The sequence below is a fragment of the Molothrus ater genome, chromosome 19 (assembly GCF_012460135.2).
Source record: "Molothrus ater isolate BHLD 08-10-18 breed brown headed cowbird chromosome 19, BPBGC_Mater_1.1, whole genome shotgun sequence".
Lineage (NCBI taxonomy): Eukaryota > Metazoa > Chordata > Aves > Passeriformes > Icteridae > Molothrus > Molothrus ater.
In genome coordinates this window covers 11,531,745-11,550,290 of record NC_050496.2, presented here as the reverse complement: position 1 = coordinate 11,550,290, position 18,546 = coordinate 11,531,745, and the positions used below count along the sequence as shown (strand labels likewise).

The 18,546-nt window shown below is 55.2% G+C and overlaps 1 long non-coding RNA gene across 1 annotated transcript in view; it reads left to right on the top strand.

The window, feature by feature from the left end:
- The window catches only part of LOC129046891 (uncharacterized), a 40,585-nt gene extending 22,887 nt beyond the window's left edge, over positions 1 to 17,698 (top strand). Inside the window, exon 3 of the long non-coding RNA XR_008508734.1 lies at positions 16,686 to 17,698. This is a non-coding gene — a long non-coding RNA (uncharacterized LOC129046891). The remainder of the gene's footprint in view (positions 1 to 16,685) is intronic.
- The last annotated feature ends 848 nt before the right edge of the window (positions 17,699 to 18,546 follow it).

Below are 18,546 nucleotides of genomic sequence, written 5' to 3'. Positions count from 1 at the left end.
CCCCATCCCAAAAACTCCAGAAAGTTGGAGCTGGGTCAGTTTTGAATGATCCGGCTTTGCTCCAGCCTAATCCTCACCTTCCTTCCCTAATCCTCACCTTCCTCCCCAGGTTTTGGGAGGTTTTTTTGGAGCAGTCCAAGCTGTCTGGGGCTGACCTTCCTCCCCTAACCCTCACCTTCCTCCCCTAACCCTGACCTTCCTCCCCTAATCCTCACCTTCCTCCCTGGTTTTTGGGGAGGTTTTTGTTTTCTTTTGCAGCAGTCCATCCTCCCCTAACCCTGACCTTCCTCCCCTAATCCTGACATTCTTCCCCAATTTTTGGGAGGTTTTTTTGCAGCAGTCCATCCTTTCTGGGGCTGACCTTCCTCCCCTAACCCTCACCTTCCTCCCCAGCTTTTGGGAGGTTTTTTTGCACCAGTCCATCCTCCCCTAACCCTGACCTTCCTCCCCTAATCCTCACCTTCCTCCCCAATTTTTGGGAGGTTTTTTTGCACCAGTCCATCCTTCCCTGACCTTCCTCCCCTAACCCTCACCTTCCTCCCCTAACCCTGACATTCCTCCCCAATTTTTGGAAAGTTTTCTTGGAGCAGTCCATCCTGTCTGGGGCTCACCTTCCTCCCCTAACCCTGACATTCTTCCCCAATTTTTGGGGAGGTTTTTTTGCAGCAGTCCATCCTTTCTGGGGCTGACCTTCCTCCCCTAACCCTCACCTTCTTCCCCAGATTTTGGGAGGTTTTTTTGCACCAGTCCATCCTCCCCTAACCCTCACCTTCCTCCCCAAACCCTGACATTCCTCCCCAATTTTTGGGAGGTATTTTTGGAGCAGTCCAAGCTGTCTGGGGCTGACCTTCCTCCCATAATCCTCACCTTCCTCCCCTAACCATCACCTTCCTCCCTGGTTTTTGGGGAGGTTTTTGTTTTCTTTTGCAGCAGTCCATCCTCCCCTAACCCTGACATTCTTCCCCAATTTTTGGGGAGGTTTTTTTGCAGCAGTCCATCCTGTCTGGGGCTGACCTTCCTCCCCTAACCCTCACCTTCCTCCCCGGTTTTTGGGAGGTTTTTTTGCACCAGTCCATCCTCCCCTAACCCTGACCTTCCTCCCCAGCTTTTGGGAGGTGTTTTTGCAGCAGTCCATCCTGTCTGGGGCTGACCTTCCTCCCCTAACCCTCACCTTCCTCCCCGGTTTTTGGGAGGTGTTTTTGCCCAGCTGCCTGTGCTGTGCTGGCCCACGTGAGCAGCCTGGCTGGCACTGCCAGCTCCCATCAGCTCCTGGAGGGACAAATCCTGGATTAGCAGAGCCAGTGGCCCTGCTGCAAGTGCAGCCCTGCTAATTAGGTTTATGTAACCGGGCAGGGCTTAACTGGGGAGCAGGATGGGGGCTCTGAGCTGCTGGAGGCTGGGCTGGTGTGGGATTGCCGGGGGTGGGATGGCTGGGGTGGATGGAGGTGAGAGATCCCTGAAGCCAGGCTGTGAAATTTGGGGTTTATTGCAAAGGGCCAAGTGCAGGGCCCTGCTGGGAGCTGCCAGCACAGCTCAGAGCAGCAAAGAGAGAGGGAGACAGGGGTAAAGAGGATGAGGGAGTGAGGTTCCCCTTACCATACAATAAATCTTCTTCTGGTCCTGGAATTTGGGATTTATTGCCAAGAGCCAAGTGCAGGGACCTGCTTGGGAGCTGCCAGCACAGCTCAGAGCAGCAAAGAGAAGTAAAGAGAGTGGGAAAGAGGATGAGAGAAGAGAGGATAAGAGAGTAAGAGAGCGAGGTTCCTGTTACAATACCATAAATCTTCTTCTCTGTTGAATATTTCAATTCTCTCTAACCAATCTAGTCCAAGATACAGATCCTGTAGGGTTTACAGATCCTGTAGTGTTTACAAATCCTGTAGGGTTTACAGATCCTATAGCATTTACAAATCCTGTAGGGTTACAAGTCCTGTAGGGTTTACAGATCCTGTAGGGTTACAAGTCCTGTAGGGTTTACAGATCCTATAGCATTTACAAGTCCTGTAGGGTTTACAGATCCTGTAGGGTTTACAGATCCTGTAGGGTTTACAGATCCTATAGCATTTACAGATCCTGTAGGGTTTACAGATCCTGTAGGGTTTACAGATCCTGTAGGGTTTACAGATCCTATAGGGTTTACAAATCCTGTAGGGTTTACAGATCCTGTAGCATTTACAGATCCTGTAGGGTTTACAGATCCCATAGCGTTTACAGATCCCATAGCAGGATCCCAGCTTTTCCCTCTGGAGCAGGGCCTGAGGCTCCCAGGAGCTGTTTGCACCAGGAGGGATTGGGCTGACCCAGTGCCAGAGGGGTTTGTCCCCCCAGGAGCGAGCTCTGGGTTATCCCAGCTGCAGATGTGGGAAAAATTTATGGGAATTCTGTTTCCTGCCCCCCCCCAAAAAAAAAAAACGGGAAAAATGACTGGGGCAGCCAAAGGCTGGAACATCCCAGGTTTGGGGTCTGGTTGGGAATTTTGGGAATTTTTTCTCCCAGCTGCTGTTCCTGTGGCACAGAGGGACATGGAGGGAGGTGGCACAGAGGGACATGGAAGGAGGTGGCACAGTCCCAGCTGTGCCAGGGCCTTGCCACCCTCTGGAGGGGATTTCTGTTGGGATCCAGGGCTCTCCTGAGCCTCATCCTCCCTCTCCATGGCATTCCCTGAGGGACCCAGCGTCCCAAAGTGACGGTCCCTGTGGCGGTGACATCCAGGAGGGGGCTGTCCCTGCAGGACAGGCTTTTCCTGCCCATCCCACTCTGATCCTGCGTGTCCAGCCCACACCGATGGTGCTGCTGAGCTTTGATCTGCTCCCAGTGATTAAATTCCTATCATCCAGACTGACAGCTTAATATTCCTTCATATTCCCGAGCCAGGCTGTGCTAAATTAGTTGTGTCTGTCTTGCCAAAGCTGCAGAAACCTCAGAAACCTTTCTGACAGCTCCAGGCACTTGATACATTTTTTTTTTTCTCCTTTTTTCCCCTTTTTTTTGCCTTTTTCTCAGTGTACAGTGGGAGTTGTGTTTGCTCTGTTCAGGGAATGCTTTCCTGATTTCCCACAAGCTGCTCCAGGGCTGCTCCAGTCACTCAGTGCCCGTGGGGTGGGATTGGGATCTGCACGGGACCAGGCTGGGCCTTCCATAAAAAATGGTGTCCTCGTGTTTTTGGAATGATTTCCTCTCCAAGTCTTGGTTTAGGTTGAATTGTTCCTGTTTTGTGACTGAAGGCCTCGAGCTTTTGGGATTCCTTGGAGCAGCTGATCCCTTCCATGCCTCTATTGGATCCCCTGTTGGATCTCAGCTGTTTTGGGGTGAAATGTGGCACTTTGGGGGCTCCTGAGCCAGAGGAGGAGGAGCAGATTTTGGTGAGGACCCGTTGGCAGCAAATCCATCCCAAATCTTCTCCTTTCCTCTCCGCACAAGCAGGCAGCACCTTTGGGGTGACAGCAGGGACACCCTGGAGGCTCCCAGAGGGGAAGTGACCCCAGATCCACCCTGAGCCAGCCCTTCCCAGCCAGCCTGGGGCAAGTGCTCTCCTTGCCAAGAGCTTAAAGCAGGGAGGAGCCCCCCCAGGAGCAGCTTTGCTGGCTGCCTGCTGGAGAGGCAGGAATTCCAAGGGCAGAGTTAATCTCCAGCAGGATTAGCCGAGCATGCGGCGTCTTGTCAGATGTGGGAGCAGCGGCCGGGGCTGTAATTCCTGCAGACAAGGGGGAGGCTCCTGCTGGAGCCCAGCCCTGCCACACGCTGCCCCAGTGACCCACTGAGGCCTGGGCTGCCGCAAATTCCCAAAAAAGTCCTTAAAAACAGAGGTGCAGAGTGTTGTGGCTGGCAGGATGGAGGATCCCGCTGGTCTCCACTTGTGACTGGGATGGGAGCTGCCAGAGCATCCCAGAATATCCCGGCCTGGACGGGGCTCACAAGGGGCATCCAACTGTTGGTGCTCTGCAGGGCATCCCAAAGGATCCCAGCTTCTCCCTCTGGAGCAGGGGCTGAGGCTCCCTGGCTCCCAGGGACCCATGTGTGCTGCAGGAGGGGAAGCAGTGACAGCAAATCCCCATCATCCCAATCCCATCCCATCATCCCAATCCCATCCCAATCCCATCCTATGCCATCCCCATCATCCCATCCCATCATCCCAATCCCATCCCATCCCATCATCCCAGTCCCATCCCATCATCCCTCCTCATCCCAATCCCATCCTATGCCATCCCAATCATCCCACCCCATCATCCCTCCTCATCCCAATCCCATCATCCCATCCCATCATCCCCATCATGCCATCCCCATCATTCCCATTGTCCCATTCCCATCCCATCCCATCATCCCACCTCATCCCAATCATCCCATGCCATCCCCATCATCCCATCCCCATCATCCCATCTCCATCCCCATATCCCCATTCCCATTCCCCATCATCCCCATTCCCCATCCCATATCCCATCCCTCCTTTCTTTCCCTGCAGAATTCCTCACCCAGGAGCTGGGGCTGCTGGAATCTCCCGGTTTTTGGCCAAGGAGGGGCTGCAGCCCCCTGGCATCCCCGGGAGGAGTTTCCTGCATCCAGGCTTTGGGAGCTGCTGCTCTTGGCAGCTCTGAGGAGCCCAGCCTGGCTTTGGCAGGCCCTGAGCACACGGAGTTAATTAGTGGCTGTTAATTGCGCTGGGAGTTGGGAATTGGACACGTTTGGAATTCAGAGATGCTGTTTCCAAGTGTGGCAGCTCTGGTGTGACTCCTGTCCAGCACTGGAGAAGGGGAACATCGATTTTTGCCCAGGGAAAAAGCAGCATTTTGTAGCTTTGGTTCCTCTCCTCCTCTCCTGGCTTTGTTTGCCGTTTGGAGCTCATTATCTGCTCCATCTTTACTCCCCCTCTGCCAATTTGCAAACCCCAGGCTGGGCTTTGGAACAGGGATGCAAATCCTGGGGGCTGTGGGGGTGTGCTGGAGTCAGGCCCAGCCTGGCACCCCAGAACCCCAACCCCAGAACCCCAGCCCTCAGGGCTCCCAGGGGAGGAGAGGATGTTCTCCATCACCTCTCCAGCCTCGCATTCCAGCTGGGACAGGCAGAGCTCTCCTGTTATCACAGAGTTATGGGATGGTTTGGCTTGGAAAGGACCTGAAATCCCATCCAGGCCATGGATCCATCCCCCTGCCATGGGCAAGGACCCCTCCCACTGCCCCAGGCTGGCCTGGGATGCTTCAGGGATGCAGGAACAGCCACAGCTGCTCTTGGGATTCTGTTCCACCCTCCCAGGCAGGAATTGCTCCCCAATATCCCACCTGTCCCTGCCTGGGACACTCCAGGGATGCAGGGACAGCCACAGCTGCTCTTGGGATTCTCCTCCATGGCCTTTTCACCCTCCCAGGCAGGAATTGCTCCCCAAAATCCCTCCTATGCCTGCCTGGGACACTTCCAGAGATCCAGGGACAGCCAGATTCTCCTGGGATTCTGTTCCAGGGCTGTCCCACCCTCCCAGGTGGGAATTGCTCCCCAATATCCCACCTGTCCCTGCCTGGGACACATCCAGGGACAGCCACAGCTGCTCTTGGGATTCCATTCCAGGGCTGTCCTTCCCTCCCTGTGCCCACAGTGACCCATGGAGACAATTCCCTGTGCCCACAGTGATCCATGCAAAGAATGGTAGCACGGGAACAATACCCCGGGGTGAGGCAGAACAAATCCTCCCATCCCTGGCATTCCCAATTCCTGCACTTTGCTTTCCAGTGAATTTGGTCCTGCCCCACACGAGCAGGGATGAGCCAGAGCATCACCTGCAGGGATGAAACCCATCCCACGCCTCAGCACTGTGGATAATCCAAGGAAAAAAACCCTTGGAAAGGGGCACAGGCGTGGACACCACAGCAGGGCAGCCACAAGGATTTGGGAGCCATGGGAAGGATAAGAGGAGAAGGGCTCTGGGACAAGGCTGACCTGTTTGCATGAGCACAGCTGATTTTCCTGGGAAAACAGCCTGGAAAGCACGGGAGAAGCTGTGCAGGGATAGGAGCAGGGAGGTTTGGGATGAGCCCTGGGGGATGCTGAGCTGGGATCTGCTGCAACCCTGGGAAAACAGCCTGGAAACCGTGGGAGAAGCTGTGCAGGGATAGGAGCAGTGGGGTTTGGAGAGGTTTGGGATGAGCCCCAGGGATGCTGAGCTGGGATCTGCCCCGGGCCTATCCCGCAGCCATTCCAGCCGTGCTCTCCCAGCCCGGGATTCCCAGAGCCCTCAGGGAGGCACAGAACGATCCTGTCCTGGTGTCAGGCCCTTGGCAAGCCCCTGACAGACACACAGACACACAGACACATCCTATTGGGATCCCGCCTGGGAATTCCGGGAACATCTGCAGCCTCCCTCGCCCCAGCTGCGTGTCTGTACCTGCAGAGCCCTCCCACAGATCCCATAGATCCCACAGATCCCGTCTCCCACATCCCACAGATCCCACAGATCCCGTCTCCCACATCCCACAGATCCCATCTCCCACATCCCACAGATCCCATCTCCCAGACCCCACAGATCCCACAGATCCCACAGACCCCATCTCCCACAGATCCCATCTCCCACACCCCACAGACCCCATCTCCCACACCTCACAGATCCCACAGACCCCATCTCCCACAGATCCCACAGATCCCATCTCCCACACCCCACACCCCACAGGGCCAGAAAAGGCAGCAGAGCCCCCCCAGCAGCCCAGGAATGTTTTGTCCCCCAGAGTCCCCTCGGGGCGATGAATGAATTGGGAATGCCCAGCCCAGCATTCCGTGGGGAGGAGCAGCACACGTGGGTCAGATGGGTGAGCAGGGGATTCCCAGCTCCTGAGGGAAACCTCCTCTCCAGGAGGAAGAGTAGGAAAAGCAGGAGCAGCAGGGTGATCCTGACAAGGAGATGGATGGGATTGGGATGGGATTGGGAGCAGGGCAGGGATGTGGGACAGGGGGCCTGTCTAACACCACTAACCCCCTCTGAGTGCTCAGCAGCCAGGGCAGGAGGGCTCTGCCAGGTTCCAGGAGCAATCTGGGACTGACAGCTCCTGCTGTGCTATCCTGGTGCTCTCTCTCAGAGCAGGACAAGCCCATCCCATTCCACCCCTGCCCTGGCCAGGGACACCTTCCACCGTCCCAGGGTGCTCCAAGCCCTGTCCCGCCTGGCCTTGGACACTCGCAGGGATGAAACAGCCCCAGCCTGTCCTGCCTGGAGAATTAAACCTGGCTTAAGCACTTGCTCAAGGGCAAGGCGGGGCCCCAGGGATGAGCAGCACCTCAAGGTGGCCACCATGACCTCGTGGCCACCATCCCAGGGCTGATCCTGCTGCCCCCAGGCCCAGCAGGGATCAGCATGTGGATAAAGGATCCCAAAACCTCACCCACCCCACAGCCCCTTCCCAAAGCTCGTCCCGTTCCCCCTCCTCCCTGCAGTGCAGCCCTCGAGGGGCGCACAACAAACCTGGGGGCTCCAGGATCCCCCCCAGATCCAAGGAAAAGAAAGGAAAGGTTAAACAAGCACAGAGAGCAACGGCAGCTCCGTCCAACAGCAACAGCCTTTGGCAACTGGGTTTGGAAAAATGGATAATTCTGCAAAATTTCAGCAGCGGGGAAGAGGATGGGGAAAGGGAGGAAAAGGCAGCCTGGAAATTCAGAAACCCCTTCAAATTCTCTCCCCAAGCCCAAGCAAGGCTGGGAAATAAGGAGCAACACAACACATTGTTGATGACTTTTCCATTAAACCCCCACTCTAAACCCTCTCTTTGTATCCCAGCTTTTGCTCGCAGCTCAGCAGGCCCCACTTCTTTATTTATTTTATTATCCCTCCCCTCCTTTCCCTCCGTTTTAATAATAATAATAATAATAAAAAAAAGTTATATGACTTTAATTAAATGCACTTATTAAAGGCTGAGCTGTGTGCAGGGGCTGGGGTTGTGCTGCAGGCACATTTTCCAGGGAGCGTTTGCATCCGCCCGCCCTGGGCCCTTTTTAATGCCCAAATAAATCCAAAGCTGAGGTGCTGACAGCTCCTCATGCACCCAGGCAGCCAAGAAAGCAAACCCAGGGCAGGGATTTAACCTCTTGTAGGCACAGAAATTCCCCCCAGGTAGGCCGGGCTCAGGGGGGAAGGCCCAGCAGCAAAAGTGTCCCCTCAGGGTCCTCTCAGTGTCCCCCCAGTGTCCCCATGGATCACTGTGGGCACAGGGAATTGTCCCTGCTGGGATCACTGTGGGCACAGGGAATTGTCCCCACGGATCACTGTGGGCACAGGGAATTGTCCCCTCATGGATCACAGTGGGCACAGGGAATTGTCCCCATGGATCACTGTGGGCACAGGGAATTGTCCCCATGGGTCACTGTGGGCACAGGGAATTGTCCCCATGGATCACTGTGGGCACAGGGAATTGTCCCCTCATGGGTCACTGTGGGCACAGGGAATTGTCACTGTGGGCACAGGGAATTGTCCCCTCATGGATCACTGTGGGCACAGGGAATTGTCCCTGCTGGGATCACTGTGGGCACAGGGAATTGTCCCCATGGGTCACTGTGGGCATAGGGAATTGTCCCCTCATGGATCACAGTGGGCACAGGGAATTGTCCCCATGGATCACTGTGGGCACAGGGAATTGTCCCCTCATGGGTCACTGTGGGCACAGGGAATTGTCACTGTGGGCACAGGGAATTGTCCCCTCATGGGTCACTGTGAGCACAGGGAATTGTCCCCTCATGGGTCACTGTGGGCACAGGGAATTGTCCCCTCATGTGTCACTGTGGGCACAGGGAATTGTCCCTGCAGGGATCACTGTGGGCACAGGGAATTGTCCCCTCATGGGTCACAGTGGGGACAGGGAATTGTCACTGTGGGCACAGGGAATTGTCCCCGCACTCCCAAGACTTTTCCTGAGCTCCTCAGGGAGCACACACGAGGTCTCTGCCAGGAATCCAACATCTGCACAATTCCTTGGCAGGAAATGCTGAAATCCGTGCGAGTTCCCTGAGGTGGGGAGGGAAAGGGCCTGGATCCGCATCTCCGTCCCTGGAGCGGGGCTGAACTCCCTCAGCCTGAGGGACAGGGGACAGTGACAGCTCTGGGTGATCCCTGCCTTGTGGCTGGGCCTTTTCCTGCCCTTCCCCTGCCTGGAGGGTGGCACAGGAGGGGCTCCAGCAGGGCTGGGAGCTGCTTTTGCCGTGGTGAGGCTCCCTGGCCTCAGGGCCGGGTGTGATCCCTGTTTTCCTGCTGCCCCCAGGCGCAGAGCCCAGAGCTGGGGGGATTCCCAGGCAGGAACGGGGCTCTCCCCGCTCTTCCCAGCAAACAGGACCTGGGGCTGTCCCCTGCCACCCCTCTGGGTGTGCCAGGCGGGGAGATCCACCTGGCTGTCCCTGGGCTGATTTCCTGGGATTCCTGGGATTTGTGGCATGCCAGGAGCTCAGCCAGGCTCTTCCAGCAGCTGCAGCATCTCTCAGACCCCCTGTGCTCCAGCCCCGAGGCTTTTTGCCAGAAGGGGCTCCTGGGTGTTGCAGAGCAGATGTTCCAACACCACAAACGTCCCTCTGTCCTCTCCAGCTTCCTGCCTGGATCTGGGGCTCCCGAGGCTCCAGCTGGAAAAAGCAGCTTGGCTTTGGGGCTGTTGTTGTCCTGGAATGCAGAATTCCCTGGCTCCCTGAGCAGTTTGGGAGAGGGGGGTGTTGTTCCTTGGATCTGGGGTAACCATCCTGCTCCTGGTTTGTGCCAGCGCAATTTACTTCAAATTTATTTTATTTATTTCAATTTATTTTTTGTCCTGCCCAGAACAAAAACAAAGGGGAGAACAAAGTGCTGAGGGAGCAGTAGGAGCAGGGAATGGCTTCAGCAGCTCATTAATTAATTAATTGGCAAATTGTTAATTAATTAATTGGTGAATTATTAATTAATTACTTGATTAATTGGTGACGTGTTATTTAAGTCTATTTTATTTATTTCCCAGCAGCACCTCCAGGACCAGTAATTCCCACGGCACTGGGAGGGCAGTGCTGGTGCTGCTGGGCCCCACCATGACCTCCTGGGATGGTGGGCAGGGAGATTTCTCCCTTCCCTCAGGGATATCAGATCCTTTGGGATAAGGAGATAAAGATTGTGGTGGTTGGGAGCTCTGCAGGGAGGGAGGATCCCCTGCTCTCACTGCATCCAGCTCTGCCTCAGCTCCTTCCAGGGATTTCATTCCTTCATTTTCTATGGAAAGGAGGAAGGGAGAGAATGGGGGGGGGGCACAGAGAATTAATCAGCTTAGGGTCAGCACAGGAAAAAACACTGCTTAAATGGGTAATCCCTGGGCTGGAAATCAGCTCAGAGCTGCGAAATCTCCGGATGGGTTTTCCTCCTTCCCTCCCTCCCTCCCTCCCTCCCTCCCAGCTCCAGGGACAGGGGGTGGGGACAGGCCAGGACTCCAGTGTGGCTTTTGCACCCTTGTTTGGTGTCACTCCCTGATCCAAAGCTTTCCAGAGAGCACCTGGCCCCAGGTGTATGGATTTGGGGCACCCCCAGCCGTGGGGAGCAGGGCTGGTCCCTGGGGTGGGAGGCACAGCCAAACCCATCCCCTCCCTGGGGACAGACACGGGGGCTTTGCAGCTCTGCCCACCCTGGGAGGAGCTCATGGTGCACTGGAATGGGAGGTGTGGGAATGAGGAGGGGACCCCCTGTAATCCCTTTTATCCTGGGGATCCAGTCCCTGCTCACCTCTGTGGGTGCAGGAGGTACCTCAGAGCATCCCTGGGGTGCCTTGGGAAGGCTGAGCTGGGCAGAGGCTGGGCAGAGCTCCAGAATAAAGCAGGGATTTATTCAAAGCATCTCCTCCATGGATCCACCTTGGGCAGCACCAGAGCCCAGCCAGGGCTGCACCCAAGATGAACCAAAATGGTCCCAAAATGCACGGCCGGGCACGGGGTCTCTCCCTGGGATCAGTTCTGCTCCATTTGCATCTTGATTTGTCCTTGGTGCCCAGCTGGAGCAGGAATTGTTTTGTGTCCCTGCTCTGTGCACAGAGCTCAGCATCCCATAATGTGAACCCAGAGCTACACACTAAAGCAGCACAGAACCTGAAAAATAGAAAAGCTCAAACCTGAGGCATCCCCTCCCCTGTTGGAGATCTCCTGTTGGTGAGCAGGGGGCAGAGCCCTCCAGCTCCTTTGGAGGATCCAGGCATCACCAGGAGCTGCTGGCAGAAACCTTGGGGAGCTGCTCAGCTCCTGCCTGCCCAGAGGCAGGAAAAGCAGAAATGCTGGAAATCATCAGCAGAGCTGCTGCTCAGGGAATGTCCCTGCAGGGTCAGGCCCATCCCTCAGCCTGCCAGGGGTTTGTCACTGTGGGGACACTGGAATAAATGACCCAGAACAGTCAGCAGGCGCCAGAACCTTCCTGAAACCTGGGGCAGCGTGGGCTGGCCCGGGCTGATGTCACCTGTGCTTGTCACCCTTCTCAAAAATGAAGGGGAATGGGACTTTCTTCATTCCTGGCCCTGTGACAGCTCTGGGGCTCTGCAGAGCCAGGGTGGCCCCTCCTGAGGGGAGGGAGGGGACATTGCTGGAAAGAGCAGGAGGCAGAACAGGTTGGAGTGTGTCAGCCAGAAAGTGCCCAGGGCTGGGCCTGGGGGGAAGGTGAGAGGTTCCATTTTTAGGCTTCCACCTGTGCTCAGGTTTGGGGGCTGGGTCGGGGCTGGAATTTGAGGAGGGAGCTGCAGGTGGAGCTGGGAGCAGTGGAGGCCATGCTCTGGGTGCATCCCTCTGGGAATGAGCCAGGACTCACCCCTGGGGTATTTTCTGTGTGGTGTTTTCGGGGTCCCCCCCGTGGCAGGAAGGAAATGATGAATCTGACTCCATGTTCTTAGAAAGACATAATAAATAATAAATAATAATTTCTTATTTTATGAGACTATATTACATATATTGTATTGTATTATAATATATATAATATATAATATGTTATCTATTTTATATTATTTAAAGTAATAATTTATTATTTTATGATACTATACTATATTATAATATAGTATATATTATAGTATATATTAATATATAGTATATATAATATACTATATATTATGTATTTATATATTATAATACATATTACATATTTATATATTATATAAAATAATAAATAATTATTATTTTATGATACTATATTACATGTATTGTATTGTATTATAATATATATATAATATATTATAATATGTTATATATTTTATATTATGTAAAGTAATACATAATTCATTATAATATAGTATAGTATTGTAAAATAATAAATTTTATAATAATAATAAAATATTTAGAATATTTAAATATTTTATATATTTAAATTTTAAATATTTTATATAATAATAATAATAGATATTATATACTTATATATTACAATATAATACATATTATGTATTTATATATTATATAAAATAATAAATAATTATTTATTATTTTATGATACTGTATTATATTAAAGAATGCTATACTAAACTGTACTAAAGAATAGAGAAAGGATACAGACAGAAGGCTAAAAATATAATAATGAAAACTTGTGACTCTCCCCAGAGTCCTGACACAGCCTGACCATGATTGGCCATTAAGTCAAAACAATTCACATGGAACCAATGAAACAATCACCTGTTGGATAAACAATCTCCAACTACATTCCAAAGCAGGAAAACACAGGAGAAGCAATCAGATAATTCTTGTTTTCCTTTTTCACCGAGGCTTCTCAGCTTCCCAGGAGTTAATCCTGGCAGGGGGATTTTTCAGAGAATGTGAATGTGGCACAGCCAGGGCATCCCTGGGTCTCCCCTGCGCCATCCCCCTCCTTCCTGCAGGTCCTCCTGCACCTCTGAGGTTTTTGTGGCGACATCTCAGGGCAGCTCTCCAGCACCCTGGGACGTTCTGGGGTTAAAGGAGCAGAGTTTGGGCGGTCTCATCCCGCCTGACCCCCAGCACTGAGCATCCCCCCCTCGCTCAGGTGTCCGTGAGTCAGCGGCGGCTCCGGGTGACTCACGGCGCTGTCTGGGTCAGGGCTGCTCATTAACACCTTCCCAGCAGGGAACAAAGCTCTGCTCCCGCCCCGAGCTGGAGCCAGAGCCCTGCAGGGCTGCCCTCGGGGATGATCCCTCGGCACGGGCTCTGGGAACGGGAATGGGGCTGCTGGGGCTGTGGTGAGCGGCTCCCTGAGCCTGCCTGCTCCTTCTGGGCTGCTTTAGATCCTCCTGCACTGCTCCAGCCCCGGGACCCACGGAGAAGCTGCTCCATCCATCCCTGGGGGTGTTCAAGGGAGCTTGGAGCAGCCTGGGACAGTGGGACGTGGCAGGAGGTGGCACTGGGTGAATTTTAAGGTCCCTTTCCCCCCCCCAGACCATTCCATGACTCCACATCCTGCACTGCTGGAGAGGGCAGCGTGGAGAGGATTTCTTCCCAAGGATCCCAAATTCCCAGCCCAGGGAGGAAGGAGCTGGGAGGGTCCCCTTGTGAGATGGGACATGTGGGACACTGAGGGAGGGGTGGAAACAGGGAGAGAGGGGTGGAAATAAGAAGAAAGGGATGGAAATAGGAAGAGAGGGATGGAGACAAGGAGAAGAGAGATGGACACAGGGAGAGAAAGATGGAAATAGGGAGAGAGATGGAAACGGGGGTGGAAATAGGGAGAGAGGGATGGACACAAGAAGAGAGATGGATACAGGGAGAGAAAGATGGAAATAGAGAGATGGAAACAGGGTGAGAGGGGTAGAAATAGGGAGAGGGGGTGGACAGAGAGTGAGAGGGGTGGACACAAGGAGAAGAGAGATGGACACAGGGAGAGAAAGAAATAGGGAGAAAGGGATGGAAATAGGGAGAGAGGGATGGAAATAGGGAGGGAGAGAGGAACACAGGATGAGAGGGATGGAAACAGGGAGAAAGGGATGGAAACAGGGAGAGAAAGATGGAAACGGAGAAAGGGATGCACACAGAAATGCCAGGACTTCCATTTTCCAGTTTTTTGGGGCCAGGCTGGGCCCAGCCTGGGTGTGGGTGCAGGGCCAGGGCACGGTGTGCTGAGGCTCCTGCAGTGGGGCTGTGGCTCTCCAGCTGCATTTTTGTCAATCCAGCTCTTTGGATGGAAGAATTGCAGCAGTAAAAGCGGAATTGGGACATGTCTGAGCAGGGCCAGGGGTCTGAGGGAGCAGCAGGAGCTGCCAGAATCCTGTTCCTGCCTCTTGGATCCCTTTCCTGTTTGCCTTTGCTGCCCACACAGTTTGTGCTCTCTCTGTCTGTGGATGCTCCCACCCTCCACAGCCAAAATTCTCATTTTATTCCTGCTCTTTGCTCTGCTCCTGGAGAACAGGGGAGGGCAGGAGGCAAATCCCATCCCAGAATGGGCAGGAGGCAAATCCCATCCCAAAATCCCATCCCAAAATGGGCAGGAGGCAAATCCCATCTGCTGCAGACCCAGCACCTGCTGTGCTGGCTCGGGGTGGATCCTCTCCCCCTGTGGGATGCTGCTGAGCTCTTGTTCCATCCCTGCTCTCCTGGGATGTTGTGGGGGCTCCTGGAGAGGACAAAACCCCGGGGCTGGTGGCCAGGAGCTGCTGGTGGCTCTCAGTGTGTGGCCTGGGGCTCAGGGAAGCAGATGGGCCCTCCCGGGGAATGGGGCAGGGAAATGGAGAAAATTGCACCTGGAATCTGCCGGGTTTGGGGGGAGGAGCGGGGATTTGTAGGGCAGGGGGCGCTGGGTGGGTTTTCCTTGGGGGAGAGCAAAGGGTTAAACTGTCCTGTGGGTTAAACTGGGCACTGAACTGGATCCACACATGCAGGGTGTGCTGGTGTCCCCAGGATGGGCAGGGGACAGGCAGGGGACAGGCAGGGGACATCAGTGCTGCTGTGTCCAGTGCTGTGATGTGCCCAGGACAGAAGGGGACAGGCAGGGGACATTGCTCCCAGTGTGTCCAGCGCTGTGGTGTCCCCAGGACAGGCAGGGGACATTGCTCCCAGTGTGTCCAGCGCTGTGGTGTCCCCAGGATGGGCAGGGGACATAATTGCTGCTGTGTCCAGCGCTGTGGTGTCCCCAGGATGAGCAGGGGACATTGCTCCCAGTGTGTCCAGCGCTGTGGTGTCCCCCAGGATGAGCAGGGGACATCGTTCCCAGTGTGTCCAGCGCTGTGGTGTCCCCAGGATGAGCAGGGAACATCAGTGCTGCTGTGTCCAGCGCTGTGGTGTCCCCAGGACAGGCAGGGACATCTCTCCCGTGCCTCTCTCCCCGCAGTGCCGGCTCTCCCCGAGCTCCGGCCGCATCCCGGGCTGCCCCTCCGGGCTGGGCTGGGCAGGAAGCGCTTTGAAGTGCGGGTGTTCCCCGCTCTGGAGATAAGAGATCAGAAGATCAGAGCAGCCCCGGGGCTGCGCTATCGCCCCGTGCCCTCTGATCGCTCCCGGCCGCGGCGCCTTCAAACACCGGGCACTCCCTGGGCTGGGCTGGGCTGGGCTGGGCTGGGCTGGGCTGGGCTGGGGGCACAAACCTGCACCCATCCTGCACCCACCCTGCACAAACCCTGCACCCACCTTGTACCCACCCTGGGCTGGGGGCACAAACCTGCACCCACCCCTACACCCACCCTGCATCCATCCTGCACCCCTGGACTGGGCTGGGCTGGGCTGGGGGCACAAACCCTGCACCCATCCTGCACCCACCCTGCACAAACCCTGCACCCACCTTGCACCCACTGTGCACCCACCCTGCACAAACCCTGCATCCCTGGGCTGGGGGCACAAACCCTGCACCCACCCTGCATCCATCCTGCATCCCCGGGCTGGGCTGGGGGCACAAACCTGCACCCACCCTGCACCCATCCTGCACCCACCCTGCACAAACCCCGCATCCCTGGGCTGGGGGCACAAACTCTGCACCCCCCTGCACCCCCTGAGGGTGTGTGAGCTGCCAGCCCAGAGTTTGGACCCTCTGGATGTTCTCCTCAGGCACTGGGTGCCTCTGGGGTGTCCCCAGTGTCCCTGTCTGTCCCACATCCCGCTGTGCACAGACAGACAGACAGGCCCCTGAGCCTGGGAAATGGGGGTTGGTGCCCTGCAAACCCCAGTGACGCTCACAAGGCACCCCTGGATGTTCTTAGGGGGCACTGGGTGCCTCTGGGGTGTCCCTGCCTGTCCCACATCCCGCTGGGCAGAGGTCCCCAGCCCTGGGGGTGTGGGCTCAGGGCCCTGCAGAGCTCAGGGGTGTCCCCAGCAGTGTTTCACCTGCCTGGTCATCCCACATCCCTCTGTGCAGCAATCCCCAGCCCTGGGGGTGTGGGCTCAGGGCCCTGCAGAGCTCAGGGGTGTTCCCAGCAGTGTTTCACCTGCCTGGTCATCCCACATCCCTCTGTGCAGCAATCCCCAGCCCTGGGGGTGTGGGCTCAGGGCCCTGCAGAGCTCAGGGGTGTTCCCAGCAGTGTTTCACCTGCCTGGTCATCCCACATCCCTCTGTGCAGCAATCCCCAGCCCTGGGGGTGTGGGCTCAGGGCCCTGCAGAGCTCAGGGGTGCCCAGGGGGCAGGCAGGAGGATTTGCAGCCCTCAGCTCCTGGGAGTGCACAGAACAGGTTGGGGGAAAGGAGAAGGGTTTGGGGCCGCTGCTCCTTCCCACATCCCTGCAAACCCTGGAGTTGGTGCTGGGCGAGGAGCAGCCCCTGACCCACCCTCACCTGGCCCTTCCATTAACGCTGCTTTTCCTTCACAGGGGCCCTGCTGCAGGCTCGGGGTCAGGGACAGAGGGACAGATGGACAGCCAGGAGCAGCTCCTGAGGACGGGATGGACAGAAGGACAGCCAGGAGCAGCTCCTGAGGATGGGATGGACACTGCAGCTGGGACAGAAGGACAGAAGGACAGCCAGGAGCAGCTCCCAGAACAGGATGGACAGAAGGACAGCCAGAGCAGCTCCCCAGGACAGGATGGACAGATGGACAGCCAGGAGCAGCTCCTGAGGACAGGATGGACAGAAGGACAGATGGACAGCCAGGAGCAGCTCCTGAGGATGGGATGGACACTGCAGCTGGGACAGAAGGACAGCCAGAGCAGCTCCCCAGGACAGGATGGACAGAAGGACAGCCAGAGCAGCTCCTGAGGATGGGATGGACAGAAGGACAGAAGGACAGCCAGAGCAGCTCCCCAGGACAGGATGGACAGATGGACAGCCAGAGCAGCTCCCCAGGACAGGACAGCCAGTGCTGGGCTGCACATCCCTGCAGGAGCTGCGCTCCTCCCCGTGGAACTGACAGGACTCAGGAGCAGTTTCTGCTGGGCTTTGGGAATTTGGGAATTATCCCGGTGGATCCTGGCCATGGATGGATGGTGGAGAGCTCCTGGGTCAAGCAGGAGCTCAGTGCTTTTCTCTGGCAAGGACCAAGACCTTGCCTCCTTTCCAGTGGATATTTCTGGTTTTTATTTTTACCCCTCTGCTCCTTTTTTTTTTTTTTTTTGCTGTTTTTCGGGGGTTTGGGTGTTTCCTGAGGATGCTGGAGCTGCAGTGGATCCCATGGTGGGGACTGGAGCCTTTGGAAGAGCAGGAGCTGAGCTGGAGCTGGGGTTCCAGAGGCTCATCCTGGCCTGGGGGGGCTCAGGAGGGTCCTGGTGCCACAGCCCCCAGTGGATGCCAGGGCAGGAATGGGGGGAAGCCAAACCCCAGCATGGGGAATGTCACCCTCAGAGACAATTAAACTGCATTTAATTAATAAACCCCATTGGCTCTGTCAGTGCTGGATGTTGTTTTCCCACATTTCCAGGGGGTTTTGGGATGCTTTGGATTGTCCAGGAAACCTTGAGAGTGAGAAACTCAAAGTGACAAAGGCAGCCCAGGAGTTGAACACCTTCATTTTGCAGGAGAATTCTCCCCTGTCCTTTCCCTCCTCCCTCTCCAGCCTTTAACCACCACTGCCTTCCCTCCTGCTCCAAAAGCCACTGAAATGCCAATTATTTCCCCTAAAATCCTGTTGTTAATTGGGCCTGGATCCTGTTCCCTCCTACCCTGTGAGCACCAGAAGGTGCCCTGTGGAAACAGAACAGGAGAGGGATATTTAGGTAGTGGAAATATCCGTTATTTTTTTAGGATTTTGAACATTATTTAACCAAAAAAAAAAAGAGGTCCTGTTGTATAAAAAGCACCGTGGCCTGATGAGCATGGATTCGGAATGGTGATTTGGGAGCAGCCAGGGTGGCTGGAACTTTCTGCCAGGATCATTTAGGTTGGGAAAGGTTTCCAAGGCTGAGTCCAAGCTGTGGCTGATCCCCACCTTGTCCTTCAAACCACAACCCCGAGGTCCTGCTCCCCCTGTGCCATCCTTGCCCAGAATCCTGCGTGGATCCATGGATGGGCACGGGGACAGATCCAGGGATTGGGGATTTTTGGGGTTCCTGAGGAATGTTCCCCTTTGGATCCCCCAGGCCTGAGCAAACACAGCCAGGGAAGGGTGGGACCTTCCTGGGTGAGCAGCCAGGAACCCCAGCCTGGGGAATCCATGGATTTGTGGGTTTGCTCTCCCAAATGCAAACATTAACCCTTTCTGGGCAGGAATTCTGCTGTCCTGCACGGGGAATCCATGGA